Source organism: Siphateles boraxobius, unplaced genomic scaffold (genome assembly GCF_051911475.1).
Source record: "Siphateles boraxobius isolate OS27281-9 unplaced genomic scaffold, OSU_SipBor_1 56, whole genome shotgun sequence".
Lineage (NCBI taxonomy): Eukaryota > Metazoa > Chordata > Actinopteri > Cypriniformes > Leuciscidae > Siphateles > Siphateles boraxobius.
This window is the reverse complement of record NW_027509182.1, coordinates 8,138,155-8,153,716: the sequence shown is the minus strand read 5'-3', so window position 1 is coordinate 8,153,716 and position 15,562 is coordinate 8,138,155. Positions and strand designations below refer to the sequence as shown.

The following is a 15,562-nucleotide window of genomic DNA, read 5'->3' as shown; positions in this document are numbered from 1 at the left end:
TAAACTCTGCAGGACAGTGGTCCTCAAGGACCGAGTTTGGACACCGGCCTGGACTAGTGTAGTGAATATTAAACCACGTGCATGACGCTTGTGATGTTTTCAGCATCTGCCGTTCTCATATGAGGACACTCCACGTGAACTTCATCTCCAGAGCTGCTCTAAGATTTCACTTCACAAGCATTCACCATTTGATTTGATAAAACATTTGTCAGTTACACATACTTGAAGGTCTTCACTACAACCCACCAAAGTAAAAGTTTGGTTTAATTTGAAAAACTTATGACATATATATTACTGTAGAATGTATTTCAGGTAATAAGAGTTTATTAAAACTTTTTTAGGAATATCACAAATTACAAAATGTTTTTATTTAAACTCTAAACGCATCTGTGTTGTGTGCCAACTGCCAACAAATGAAAATAATTGTTTAAATTGAATTTGATGACATTTTAGAATATTAATTAAATAGTTAAATTTGTATGTATTGCTGCAGAGTCTGTGATCTGGAGACGATAGATCCAGACCAAATGGTCTCTGTGTGTGTGTGTGTGTGTGTGTGTGTGTGTGTGTGTGTGTGTGTGTGTGTGTGTGTGTGTGTGTGTGTGTGTGTGTGTGTGTGTGTGTGTGTGTGTGTGTGTGTGTGTGCCCTGTGATGGACTGACCATCTGTCCAGGGTGTCCCCCTTCTGTGGCCCAAGAAGCTGGGAAAGACTCCAGCATCCCCGCAACCCTGTAGAGGATAAGCGGTTTGGAAAATGGATGGATGGTTGTTCATTTAACCCAGTGTAATGGGTCGATTTACGCTGGTTTACACGAATACTAGGTAATTGTTTTAGTTTACCTCATACATGGGTTAATATTTCCAGATTAACTTCAATCCTTTAAAATGTTGTATTACACTACACAACCTTTGTTTAGATTAATATAGTTCTAAATGGCATATTTTGTACATGTAGGCCTATACAAAATAAACTACATTTAAACTTGTTTAACAAACATTTTATAAATAAGATTTCAACAGTTAAAAGTAACATTTTATTTCAAATGTAATCAATTATTCACTGTTATTCTTTTTCCACTAAAATGGTGCTAGTTCCTGTGCTAGTTCTGAGAACATATTTTAACATCCAAAGTAATTAGATTCAGTATTATAACAAATAAAATCAGTTTATGCAAGGCAAAAGGCATTTACATCATGACTGACATGTTCGCCTGACTGATATCTCGTCCCTATATGTTGTTGCGCAAAATAAAAAAAAAACAGTTAAGACTTTTAGATTAAATAAAAAGTATACAAACCTTATTGTCACGTGCGGCTGTACAAAGTGTGCGAAGACAAAGAAGAATTCAGAATAACAATTTTTAATAAATCCACGCAGGGCAAACACAGGAGAAAAGGAAAAATACGACCACTTACATTAACGAGACAGGACAAAGAACTGAACCAAACAGGGAGTATACACAAGACCAAACGAGGAACTAATGAGCTAATAAATGAACAACAGGTGAACTGAATGAAACTGACACAGAATAGTAGGGCTGCAACAACTAATCGATAAAATCGATTATAATCGATTATGAAAATCGTTGTCAACGAATGTCATTATCGATTAGTTGGTCTGCTTATGTCACGGGGAGCGTTTACTGGTACGCACACACACGCAAGGTCTCTCTCCCTCAGGCGCTCTGCCGAGCGCGCGCGCTACACGCTTTGGAGCAGTCTCTTCTGTCTCGCATGCGCGCTCTTGCTTGCGCGCTCTAGATTTCGGGAGTTTGAACTAATTCGCGGGCATCAGGGAGCCGCAATCAATATGCGGGAGACTCCCGGGACTTCCGGGATCTTGGGATGTCTGTATTTTGTCTCGAGCATCAGGTTGTGCAATCAGTTCGCTCGCAACGTAAGTGATGGATTAAAATAGCGCTACCGCAGAAATAAGTTAAATTAAAACGGTCTTTACAAAGCGAAGCACTAAATATAAAGGCAGTTAATAACAGCAGCAGTAAAATATTGTTTTTTAGTCACTGTACTCAGTGGTTTTCAGCGAATGCTTGTGCACTAATGCATAATTTCTCCTGTCCTTTACTCAAGCCTGTTAGCTTGCTGGGTAACGTTACCTCCATTCCGTTCTCTTTTTATAGCATTTGTCTACTAAGTTTTAATTGTTTTTCAAACGCGATCTACTGCGGCTCTACATTCACACAATTGTTTTCAGTCTTTCTATATTTATTTAATCAATTTATCCTTATATTATTCTTTTATATATTACATATAATATATATTATATTCTTTATCCTTATATTCCTTATATATAATTAATTTTAAATAAAAATTAAATGAATTATATATTTTAGATGTTTTTAGTTTGTTTTTAGTTCAGATATTCACATCTGAACAACATGTCTGTGTAAATTTGTTTTAACAAAAATTGTGTTAAAACATAATATGTTGGATATCATTTTTTTAACAATAATCATGTTTGTCAACTTGCCATCAGCAATTATCATTAAAAACAATGCAAATATTGATATTAGTAAACTCAATGTGTGGCTTTTGCACTTTTTAAAGTACACTTTTACACATAAATACCCTGATTTACGGTTTTATTTAGTTATAATAAAAAAATAATCTAATTTAATTTCTATCCGATTAATCGATTAATCGAAAAAATAATCGTCCGATTAATCGATTATCAAAATAATCGTTAGTTGCAGCCCTACAGAATAGTAACTAGATCAAGACAGGAACAAAACACAATGAAAGCAAAGCATTGTCCAGAGTCCAGACACTTCTAGTTCACAGATGAATTGTACCAATTTTGGGCAGCACTGAGAACTGCTCTCTCCTGCTCTTTCCCAAAAAGCCTGCGCTCTGTAACTCAACAGCTGGGTTGTAGTAACGCTGCTGCTGGGTTGTTAAGTCGGAGGGTGGGGGAGGGGTGTATTGTTTCTAACAGTGAGATAGACCCAGCCATTAACCCAACAGCTGTAACACAAAAACTACCTAATACTGGGGAAACCGAACAGACTCAACCCAACGTTTGGGTAAAACAAAAATAAGAGAGTGTATATTGTATTTGTCCTATCGTTTGTTTTTTGCATCTTTGTTATTTATGATAAGACGGATTTATTAAAAATAATTATATATATATATATCATGATATCATTTGTGATCATGAAATAAAATTAGGCCTACTTACATATTATTAAATATATCGCCCACCCCTAAGCTTTTTTAATGGAGCCAAGCAGAAGTGAGACTCTTTACATACACATATGCACAGATCCATATATGACAAGACAAACAACTTGCTTTTTATTCACAACATAACAGATGCCCCCCAACCTCTCCATTTCCATCTATCTACCCCCCAATTCTCACAGACAGCAGATTTATATATGCACACATTCACAAGCTGCTGAAACACTTAGCCTGTAGTACCCCCCAAAAAACTCCTATTCGGAAAATCCCCCAACACACATATTCACATTTGACACACACACACATACTTTAGCCTCATCACTCACTCTGCACATTCTAAATATTTGCCTCCGGTATCCACAGGCCAATCTATCCACAAAATCCCCAGTCCAATAAACCTTGACCTTTGCTACATCACTAGAGACACATACAGACTCCATTGGGCTACATAAAGAGCTCCACTAAATTTTAAGACTTAAATCACAGAAGAAGAAAAATTTACTTCAAAACCTACAGCATCACAAATAAACACTATGCACAATAAAGCAAAAGTCATATAGTTCAGTATATAATGATTGAAAACACATTTCAGAAAATTTCATACAACCTAAGATTTTGGTTTGCATCGGGTTTATATTGAATTTTAAAAGGCTGTGGTATTAATTGGTGGTGCATGTGAGCTGGTTGGTTAGTGTGTATTTCTGTGTGTGTTAGACATGTGATGGACAGGCCATTCAGGGTGTTTTCCTGCCCTCGGCCTGAGATGCTGGGTTAGGCTCCAGCAACACCGCGTCCTGATGTCTGACAAATGTTCACACATTTTAAGATCTATGCTATGAAAACAACAGCTATCTAATCAGGACCTGCTGTGTATTTTTAATCAGTCGAGGGGCCTACGAATGAGTGATGCAGTGCTCTGACAGTCAAGGATAGCTTATGGCTTGGGCCAATAGGGCCAGATCGCCAGGGCCTCTTATTGCCATGCCTACAATATTGGAAAATTTAAAAAAATAAATAATATAAAACAGTAACAACTGCTTAAATGTGTGCCTGTAGTTGTTGGCAAAAAGTGAAATATTTTAACTTTTAAAAGTGATTTGTATCAGCACTTTGAAAAATGCTCCTAAGCGATTTTAATAGTTGCTCACCACGTGTAACACCCATGTGTCTGATGAAGGGCTTGGGCGCGAAACGTGTAAACGTTACACGTTTTGGGCCGAAGTGCATTTGTAAATCCGGTTCTCTCTCTCTCTCTCTTTCTCCTCCACACTGTCACTTGATGACAACTACATAAGCATTTTTAGGCATTGAATAAATTATATTTATATAAGTGCCGGTAATGACGGTATTGAAACTGATACCGTTGCTATTTTAAGACCCCGCGGTATACGATATTACCGAAATACCGCCCAACCCTAACTTCAGGTAAAAAAATAATAATTTAAAACGCAAAAGAAAATTGTAGACCGAGGTTGCAGTTCAACAGATGAATACATATAACAGGAAACACACAGAAACACATATGAACCAACAAACAAATGAAGTGTTATGAGAGGGAAATCCCCACACAATCCAAAGCATTTCATTCTCTGTAGAGTAGCTCTTCCTCTTCCTTGAAGAGGTGCACTGTCTGTTGTTGTGTGGTGTAAATTAGATATAGGCTAGAGATGCACAATATATATTTAATTATTAATTAGCAGTCAATAGAAATATGCATTTAATCAAGTTTGATTAAGTTGATGTTAGAAGCAGATAAAACTACCTTTACAATTTAATCAGCAGTTATTTATGGCAGACCATCTATCTTTTATATTATGCATCATGTTTTGATGCATAATCACTTTCCCCCCCACGTTTTTGACGATGCCCTAAAACTTAGGCAAAACTAACCTTTCTACAAAAATAATTGTAACCACTATATGTTATAATGTTTTGATGTGTGGTTTCACAAAATTCAAATTATTATTGTGAAATAGAAAAAAAGAAAGAAAAAACGATAATCAATAAATCAATTAAACCAACCATTTTTGGTTCATCAGTATTGGCCAAATTTTCTATGCCAGCGCATCCCTAATTACCACATAATTAGTGTAGCTGTCAGGTCTTTGTGTACAAGCCCCAACACATGATCACACACTCCACCACTCACAAACATAGCACCCCTATCCCAAAGGACACATATGATAATGAAAGACTACCCCCACAATGCCATCCTCCACCCAGTAAAGATCTACACTGATCATTGGTCCTTGCTCTTTCTCTCTGATACTCTATATCTAAAAAATACATCAGGAATGGGGCATAGGCTTTATACTGACTGAGTCCTAAAATGTGTATGTGAGTGTGTGGCCTGGTAAACCTTATATTATGGGGACAAAATGTCCCTACAAAGATGGAAGATCTCAAGTCCTTGTGGGGACATTTTTTGGTCCCCATGAGTAAAACAGCATATACTTCATGTTTTCTGAAAATGTAAAAATGCAGAAAAGTTTTGTAGGGTTAGGGTTAGTGTAAGGTGATAGAACACACAGTATACACATCATTATGTCTATGGAAAGTCACCATAAAACACAACGTACGTGTGTGTGTGTGTGTGTGTGTGTGTGTGTGTGTGTGTGTGTGTGTGTGTGTGTGTGTGTGTGTGTGTGTGTGTGTGTGTGTGTGTGTGTGTCCTCTTGTGCGTCTGCGCAGGTTTGGCAGAGGTAAAAAAATGAATCATCCTGAAGCGTTCTATATAAAAGACCCAAATCCAGACATGTGCAGTCTAACAAAAGGTCGTATACGACCACCAATGACATCAGCCTGTCTACTGAACCATCTATCCCCCCTTTTCTGCATCTATCCAGCTGTGGCACCAATGGAACAAGGAACAAGATTCATCATTTGGAATGGATACATCCACATAGAAACAAATGCCGCTTTGAATTTCAGTGGCAAAAATACCAGTGCTTTTTGTTTCCACATTTGCCGCTATTCTATGATTACACATACACACCCACAATGTTAATTCGAGGCATCAACAAAGATGCATCTGCCATTGGAATGGGGCAGAGGCAGCTGACAGCAGCAACAGACCCCAGGATTCAACTGGAACTCCTCGACACAATGTATTAACACAGCTTCTCTCTCTTTCCCCCGTCATCTTCCTTTTCATCTCCTCCTTAGAAAGGCCGTATGCTAAGAGCCGAGCAAAAGCGCTCCCTCCCTCCTTCCTTCACTCCCTCCCTCTTTTCTCTCTCCCTCTCCCTCATTCCGTATTCGAGTCATCTCAGACAGAAAAAGAGCCCTTGAGAAGCAACTCACCTGAAACATGTCTTGACATTCCCTGGCTGTATCCGTGGAAGCCTCCTTCTGTTTTGCATGTACATCCTCCACAGCATATTTTCCTGAAACCTAGTATACGCACGGGCTCTCCATTCTGTGGTCAGACCGGTTCCTGACCCCCAAACCTGGATTCACTGGCTTTGGTCGGCAGCCTGCCTGCTTCACTGCCTGCCTACTGTTCCCTAGCCCGTGATGTCACAAAGCCCTCGCAGCCTCATTGGCCAAGGGGCTGCATGTTATTAAAGGCAGCTGCTAGGAGAGAGGGGGAGGGCGGCAGCCAGAAAGACTGGATCTGCTGTTTCACAGACGAGTGGAAGCAAGGTAGGGATAAAAAAAAAAACACATCCACACTGTTTTATTCAGAGTAAAAACATAGTAGCCTATTATTTTAAAAAAATGTTTAAAAAAATCCACACCCAATTTCATCCAGAGCAAAACCGTCAGTATTAATAAAAATAAAATAGAAATCCACACTCAGTTTCATTCAGAGCAAAAACATCAGTATTAATAAAAAAATGACAAAATCCACACTCAGTTTAAACATCAGTATTAATAAAAAAAATCCACCCTCAATTTCATTCAGAGTAAAACCTTCAGTATTAATAATAATTTTCAAAAAATCCACACTCAGTTTCATTCAGAGTAAAAACATCAGTACTAAAAACATTTTAAATAAACCACACTCAGTTTCATTTAGATTAAAAACATCAGTATTAATAAAAAAATGACAAAATCCACACTTAGTTTCATTCAGAGTAAAAACATCAGTATTAATAAAAAAAATCCACACTCAATTTCATTCAGAGTAAAACCATCAGTATTAATAATAATTTTCAAAAAATCCACACTCAGTCATTCAGAGTGAAAACATCAGTACTACAAACATTTTAAATAAACCACACTCAGTTTCATTCAGAGTAAAAACATTAGTAGGCTATTAATAACATCATGGTTTAACCACATTAATACAACATTTAATTTTAAGTAAATGTTTGTTTGTCTCGTTTTTATGGGCACCACTATAATGTAGCTTGGAGCACCAAATACCACGGTATATGAATATAAGTATGTGGTAACATAACCATGCAATCAAAAAACAGATATTAGATACAATAAACACACTGTACACAAATGTTTTTGTCAATGTGTAAAACAATCAAAAATTACTTCTGACAGATTTCTAAACCATTAAGAGAAAATCGCAAGCTGGCTAAAGATACAACAAATATTAATCAAATAAATACCCAATGAAATTTTAACCTCCTTTTTCATGCTAATTAATAGATAATTGAAGAATTGTTCACTTGAGTGCACACCAAGGCATGTCACCTCTCTACCCCAGCCTACCCATGATATATCTGTGGGCAGTTACACCAAACAAAGACCTGCTGCAACTTGCCCTAATTTGTCTATGATGTCATCTTTTTCCCTCTTGCTCACCTCTGATTGGCGGATGGCTGCAGCAGCTGCTGTCTTGAGGCGGAGCCTTATCTTAGCTGCTTGGAATCAGAATCACACTGGTTGTCCTGACAACCTCATGGTCCTGGGGGAAAACAGGGATGATATGTGATGCTGATCTGTGAAGTAGGGGATGAGAGATGACGGACACTGACAGGCATTTAAAAAAAAATCTATCTGTTGTTTTCTGTCAGAGGTGTGGTAAGATGGGGGAGGATACTTAAGAACCCTTAAGAACATTATGCATGTGCAGAATGATGATGCATCTTTTTGCATGCATTCATGCATGATGCAAATTTTGTTAGATAAAATGATTTAAAGAGGCCATCTTACGATCATTTTACATTTTGTTTAGCCCGGCTGGCTACAATTTTACATAATGTATATAAATTACTTTTGATATCATTCCTATTATTTATATAATTAAAAAAGTGTCATTCATGTTAAATACCAAAAATCAACTATTTTCTTTGAAGTAGTTTTTGCCAGTATAGTTAAACAATTGAATAGCTGGTGACAGACAAAGCAGAAAAAAAAAATGATCTGAAAGATAAAATCATTCTATGCTAAATTAATTTAGCAAGATAGCAATTTACATAGCAACACTGAATTCAAATGGAATGTTTTCCCTCAATTAGTCTAGGTTTTAATGAAAAGTCTGAAATGTACATCTAATTTGTGGAATTAATAATTAATAACCCCATGAGTTACATTAAGTATTAAATTAAATTAAAAATAATAACACTAGTAACAATGTGCAACTTAACTTCAGTTTAAGAAAACTTTAAGAAAATTGAAAGCTTAATTAAGAATTACACTTTATGAATTTGCTTAATAAAATAATGAATTAAAGAGTATTGTTGTTATTATTAATATTTTTATACTTATTTTTATAATTATTTCACATGTTTAAAATGGTCATACATTGCATTTTTTAAATGTTATAATGTTCTCTGAGGTCCACTTATAATGTTAGCAAATTTCTTTGTTTTTTTTTACACCAAAAAACATCCTAATTTAGAAATAGGCCTAAAGTGCTGTTTTTGACCCTCTTTTTGAAACACTCAGTTTTCATAGGTGTGACACATTTAAGTAAACAGCCACGGCTATGATTAAGTAACAGTTTTGCATATTAACATTTTTTGAAAAAAAAATTGTTTTGAAAACTTCCAATGTCGAAAAATGGCAACCAGTAAAATTCAATCATAAATGTCTGAGCCAGAGTCTGATCCCGAATCAAACGAAAACAAACCTACACCCTTAAATAGTGTGTGTGGACAGCGTGGTAATTTATCATCTTAATTTATTTTTATTAATACGGCCAGTTTCACAGACATGTAAATGTATGTTTGAGCGGTTTCAACTGAAAGCAACTTGCACTGGCATATATTAAAATATGTCAGTGCCATTGTTTTGTCTCAAGACGCACACCAGTAATTTTTTCTCTAGTCTAAGGCATGTGTATAAAAGCTACCTAAATGTCCTAATTGAAGGCCTAATCCTGGCTTAAACTAACCCTTGTCTGTGAAACCAGGTCCTATGTATTTGTGAGGTACTTATTACATTATATTAGTGTTTAAACAATGACACCACAGAACAGTGTTTATCTCTTTACATAGTTGAAACATTTGCCAACTTTGGAACGTTTATGCATAAGGCTGAGGGTGAAGCAACTCCAGGGTAAGGTTAAGGATATGCAGCTCCCCTTTCAAAAACATATAGATTTCCATTAAATAATTTGAAGTTACGTGTCGCAACAATCTACACATCCCTGGACGCTCCCAATAAATTATTTGTTATTTGTCTGTTATTAAAACGGCTACGTTCATGTGGCAAGCAGAGCGGGGCCGAGAGCCATGGAAATGGAGCGAGGCCGGAGTCCATACCAGCCTCGAGTTTCTGAAACTCTGGGAGGATAAAAGGAGGAGCGACGACAGTGAAGGACGAGAGAGGACAAGGCATGATCTATTTATGTTGTGTTTTATTACGAGCCGTTGCCGGCCATCAGGGGACGGAGGGAGAAGAGTGTCGTCCACCTGTGGTATCCAGTGCCCCCACCAGGCATTGCGAAGAAGTTCTCCTGGCTGGTTGAGGACCGAGCGGCAGTGCATTTTGGGAAACTGAGTGTTCTTTTTCTTTTCGTCTCTCCCCTCTCTCGTCTCTGTCTCTACTCATCCTTCCGTCTCCTTTTCCAGCCGCCGTGACTGGGGGCGGGGGGAGTAGAGCACAGTCTCGATGGAACCCCCCAGCCTGCGTGGGCGATTGGACAGGACAGGCCTTGGACATTTATGTTGTGTTTTTATTATGTTTATATGTGACAGGCATCCGTGAGGGGCTGCAGCTTTACTTTAATTTTGTGTTTGTTTATTTTGATATTAAAGTTTAGTTGAATGTTCCCATTTTTATTCCCATCTCCTTCATCCCTGAGCTTTAAACATTGCTACACAGACCATCTAATTTTTGGGAATAGACATAGATTCCCTGTCATTGCAAGCCATAGTACATAGTGACAGCTTTCCTCCTGACAACTTGACCCATCATCACTCCTTGGCTGTACATTGTGTCGCTGAACCAAAGTTTTAGCATGTCCCTGCAGTTGTGGGTTACTTTGACGCGCATCTTGCTGCTTCGCCACGCCTGATGCAGAACATTTGTAGTGGACACATATTGTTCTGTGGGAAACCATGACCTGGTCATAAAGTTTATGAGGGGTGCGAACAGTCTAAACCCCCCTTGCAGCTCTACTACACCTATTTGGGATCTGACCTTAATATTCAGTGACATTAGCCCTGTCTTATACGTCACAGGGCAGGGAATGCCTGAGCGGGCTGTGAGCTCATTAGAGGCATGGCATCCTCTTTGGGATGAGTGAGCGGAAAGTCTATTTAATACATTTGTCTGGCAGCTGGCTGGTCATGGACAAATATCTTTGCCAGATTTTATAACTTAGATATCCTTGGTTTGTGCCATTTGTATTGTCTGTGCAAACACAGAGGAGTTTAACTGAATTGGAAGCAAAGCCTTCCCCTTAGTTGTTACAACTTACTGGGATGTTGAATGGTATCAACTAGGTCGTATAGACCTGGGGGTGGCGGTTCTGGTGGTGCTTGATGTCCGTGTGCAAGTGACATGCATGTGATTCAATAAAAGCAGTGCATTAATATAGAATGGTGATTAAACTGACTTGGAACTATCTATGCATTAAGTGGTTTTATTGCACACCTTCCAGCCAATCAGAATCGAGTATTTAGACAGACCATGGAATATTTATGTTTTTTAAACTTGGACGGTAAAGAATCAAATATATATTTTAGCTTGAAAGAGTGAACTATTTCCAACTATAAAAGTAACTATTTCCAGTGGTCATTGTTCTGTCTTTTGATGTCTCTGTCACAGTACAGAGAGAAGCAGGTAAATGGTTCAAACAGTTTTATTGAACAGAGGCACAGGAGTGGAATAGCGGAGACTGGGGAGTATGAAAAGGAGAATCAGAACTGGATGATGAACTTAGCTGAACGATAATCTTAATATTTTTTTGCAGATGGAAGAGGATTCGGCGGGCTGATGGCAGGAGACAGATGACAAGATGATGAGATGGATAACGGGAAGCGAATGTTCGGAGACAAAGGTCAGGTGAGGAATCTCGAGGTAGGTTGGAATCGGTAAGTATTCGAGTAGAGTCTGTACATTCTTGTAAGGACAAGACCAGATAAGGAAGTGATGGAGAAGTGCCTCTTTATAGTGTGTGTTGATGATGAAGTGCAGGTGCAGTGAATCAGAATTTCGGGGAGAATGAACGAGTCGGCAGAGCGTGCTGATCTGGTGACTCCGTGACAGTGTCAGTTAGCAATTTTACACATTTTCATATGAAATGCCATATCACAGCTCAAATCTCAAACGCAATATACAGCAAAATAATCACATATTACATGATTTTAATCCACGATGTGGAGACAATGATGGTTTGAACACACACATTCCAGCCTATCAGATTGGAGTATTCTGACAGAACATATATAAATATTTATATATAGGCTATACAGGCATCTAGTGGTCTTACATGGGATTTTCTTTATTTCTATTCACCAGATGGCACTAATCTGCCTTCATATTTTATATTCTACACACCTTTGCTCTGCTTTTAATTTAAAGTCACAATTAAATCTATTATAAATGATTTATCCGTTGGAATTTTTTTAAATTCATGTGCCTTGTAATCTTCAGTCAAAACAATGACATCTCTTCTCTGATGATGTGTGCACTGGCATGAGTGCTAGCCAATAATCCTTCCCTCCCCATCTCAAACAAGCCTATTACTAGCTAGTTTACCTTTCCAACAATCTAAGGCATTTACAGAATGGTAAATTAGAAATGATCAATAACATTACCAAAAGAACGAGACTGTAACTATAAACATTATTAGTCCTAACTTTATCTTTCTTATTTTGAGCATTTGTTGAGCATTTTCCCAAGAAGTCTCTGGTGCGATGGTAGTACAGAAGATACACTGTTTTGTGGAAAGGTGGACGTTAACTAACATAATTGTGAAAAGGGCAGCAAATGACACTGAACAAGTGTCACTATGGGAAGCAGTAAGTATCCAACTTAACGGCTCCGTTATCATCTCCTCCCATGACTGCAAGTGGCAAATCTCGCTGATCTGTAAGGCCAGTCGAAGATGCAATTAAACACACCTAACGTTAGACTTGTGTCCCAAACGACATACTATACACTTATACTATGCACTCAAATGTCTTGTGTATACATTATATAAGGATATTTTGTCATACAACATCTCTCGGGATATTCCCAGTATGCACCATCTTATTTTGATTTCCAACCCAACATCACCTACGGTATGTAATTAATTCATGCAAATGGGTTAGTAATCACTGGCTGCACTTTGGAAGGTCAGTGGTAAAAGTGGTTGAAGTTAATATGATTTGAACTATGACCATTGTGTTGATCTGCATGCAATGCACCACCATAGGCAACACTAGTTAATTTACTCACAGTTCCATGCATTGGTAAACAAAATACAAATCATGTGAAAGGACCTTTAAAGTCCCAGTTATTATAAATAGACATTGACAAAATTGAGCCTATACAGAGAACCACCCAGATAGAGTCCCCCACATTCCTCGAATGAATCTCTTACGCTCTATGATTTACAGTGAAGAGCAGGCAGCACTGACCTTTAGAATAATGACTCTAGTTTACACCAAAGCCCAAAGAACCATGATTGATCATTCCTAAACAGTCCTACATTATATTTCAAAGCAGAAACCAGATTTTTGATAATTTTGCAAATTTATAATAAAAAATACAAAGGAAAAAAAAACATTGACATAAGTTTTCAGACCCTTTGCGATTACATTTTAAATTTAGTTCAGGTGCATCCCATTTATGTGGATCATCTTTGAGATGTTTCTACACCTTGCTGAGTAAAAGTGGGGACAAATACAGACTTCAGGTGTACTATGAAGCCCTGTGGGATGCTCTGTCAAACTTTGAAAGGCAGCCAAATGTGCAAAGTAGCAATACTACTCAAACATTATAGATAAATATAGACATAGGCCTAAGCTACTTTTGTCTACTATTGGCTCCTCTTTAAAACTCTCTCATATAGCCTACAGAAATCATTGCCCAACTAAATGTAGTCCTACTCAATCCACTCTGAGCGGGATTCAATCCGGGGTCTTCAGCATGGCAGGCGGACGCACTAACAAGGACGCTAAAGATCGCAGGCTCTATGCCTGTTACATTAAGACTATGATGTTATCATTTGTTCATTTGATATTATCCTACCATGTATTATAATGCAGCTTTTTGACATTGTGGGGCCAAGCCTCAAATTATTGTTTTCTTTGTTTGTTTGTTTATTATTTTGACTTGTGCAATAATTATAATTTTAATGTTTATTGGATGGTTGGAAGCACAATATAAACTTAATTTGAACTTTTTTTCCCTTTTCTTTTTGAGTTTGTTCTTGTGGTGATTTTGTGTACATAACTAGTTGTAAACATTTCCTCTATTTGTAACTGCTGGCTTTTGAGCTATCCAGGGAACATTTGTGGTTCCATGCTGGTTAAGATGCTGCACAAGTGTTGCGTCCTATTAATAAAATCTGTAATCAGAGATGATTAGCTGTGTATGTATGGACATCAACACATATAAATCATACACCATAGTTACTGTAATATGCATCTGTATAGATGGACATTCATACATTCACATACATATGATTAGGTTTATGAAGGAGAGACATTTAGTAAACCAAGAAATGGGGCATCCTGAACAACATGTACACTCAGAAACATACTGATGCACATAATCTCATTCATTCATACATTTTTTTTAATTTTTTTTTTTTATGTGCTAAGCGTTTTTTGGACGTAGGCCAGTGGAACCCACAAATCGGAGTACCGCCAAGGATAACCCCTTTCCTCTCTATCTCTCTATCTCTCTTCTCTTGTACCTTGTTCACTCATTCTCTTCCACGGCCCTTAGTTCTGCAATACTGTAATGAATCAGAGTTAGTCGTCATGGCAACCCCTCTGCTCCTGCTTTCGCCCACCTAGCAGCCACGTTAGCTAGAAATTTATGAGCTTGATCAGCAAAGATATAAAGAGAAAAAAAGAGTATGATAGAGAGTCATTTTTTAATTTGTAAAATGCCATTGTCATACTCTCACACCACATGGACTCATTCTGTTTTGTCATCGCCTGTCTTCATCACTCATTTGTTGTCACGGACACTAATTACGTTAAGCTGTGCACTTATCAGTCACCATCATTAAAACCTGTATATATTTCAGTTCTGTTTGAGTTCAGTGTCCTGTGTTGTCAATGTTAAGTGTGTGTTGCTATCTGTTTGCATGTCTGTTGGATCTTTATTTAAATAAACCTTGACAGAACACCGGACCAAACAAGTGAATGTGTATGTAGATTGACAGTTGTAGCTTGTAGAGCGGATCTGCGTTCACCGCCGATGATGCAGTGCCCAGCCAGAACCACCCAGATGGCGTGGATCATCAACCTGAGCCCACTGCAGGTAGGAATGAGCCTGCGCCCACAAGAGCGACCAAGGACCACATCGCCACAGAGCCCGAGCACGCGCCTGACCAGGTGTGTGAGCCGGCCAAGCTGTCCATCGCAGAGGGAGTGCTGGTGGACGTCGAGGGTTCGGAAGTGAGACTTCAGTCTCTCCCCCAGTCTCCAGCCATCTGTGCCACCCAGTCATCTCCATCACCCTTCAGTCCCTCGGCACCACCTCTCCAGTAGCGTGGTACCTCCTCGGACCTGTTGGCAGCCATCTTCTTCTGGGCATGAGGAGTCCGAGGCTCCACCTGCAGCCTCCGTGTGCTATATTGTGCCTCGACCTGTCGCCCTGGCTCCCACACCTTCGCTCCTTCCACCCTCAACCTCGGGGTGTACCATCGACCATTCGGTCACGCCAGACTCACTCGGCACACCGGCTCCACCGAGGTCAGACATCGCTTCACCTTCCCTGCAGACTTGCGGACCGTCCAATGCTCCCTGGTCTCCACCCCTTCTGATGCGGCTTGCTCTGCCCTACCTCA

General features: G+C 38.6%; 1 protein-coding gene across 2 annotated transcripts in view; it reads right to left on the bottom strand.

The window, feature by feature from the left end:
• LOC143715029 (serine/threonine-protein kinase PAK 3) overlaps positions 1–6,723 on the bottom strand; it is a 48,487-nt gene extending 41,764 nt beyond the window's left edge. For both annotated transcript variants that reach the window (XM_077206616.1, XM_077206617.1), the window contains exon 1: positions 6,502–6,723. The gene's annotated coding sequence lies outside the window, so the exon portion shown is untranslated. The remainder of the gene's footprint in view (positions 1–6,501) is intronic.
• Between the last annotated feature and the right edge of the window lie 8,839 nt (positions 6,724–15,562).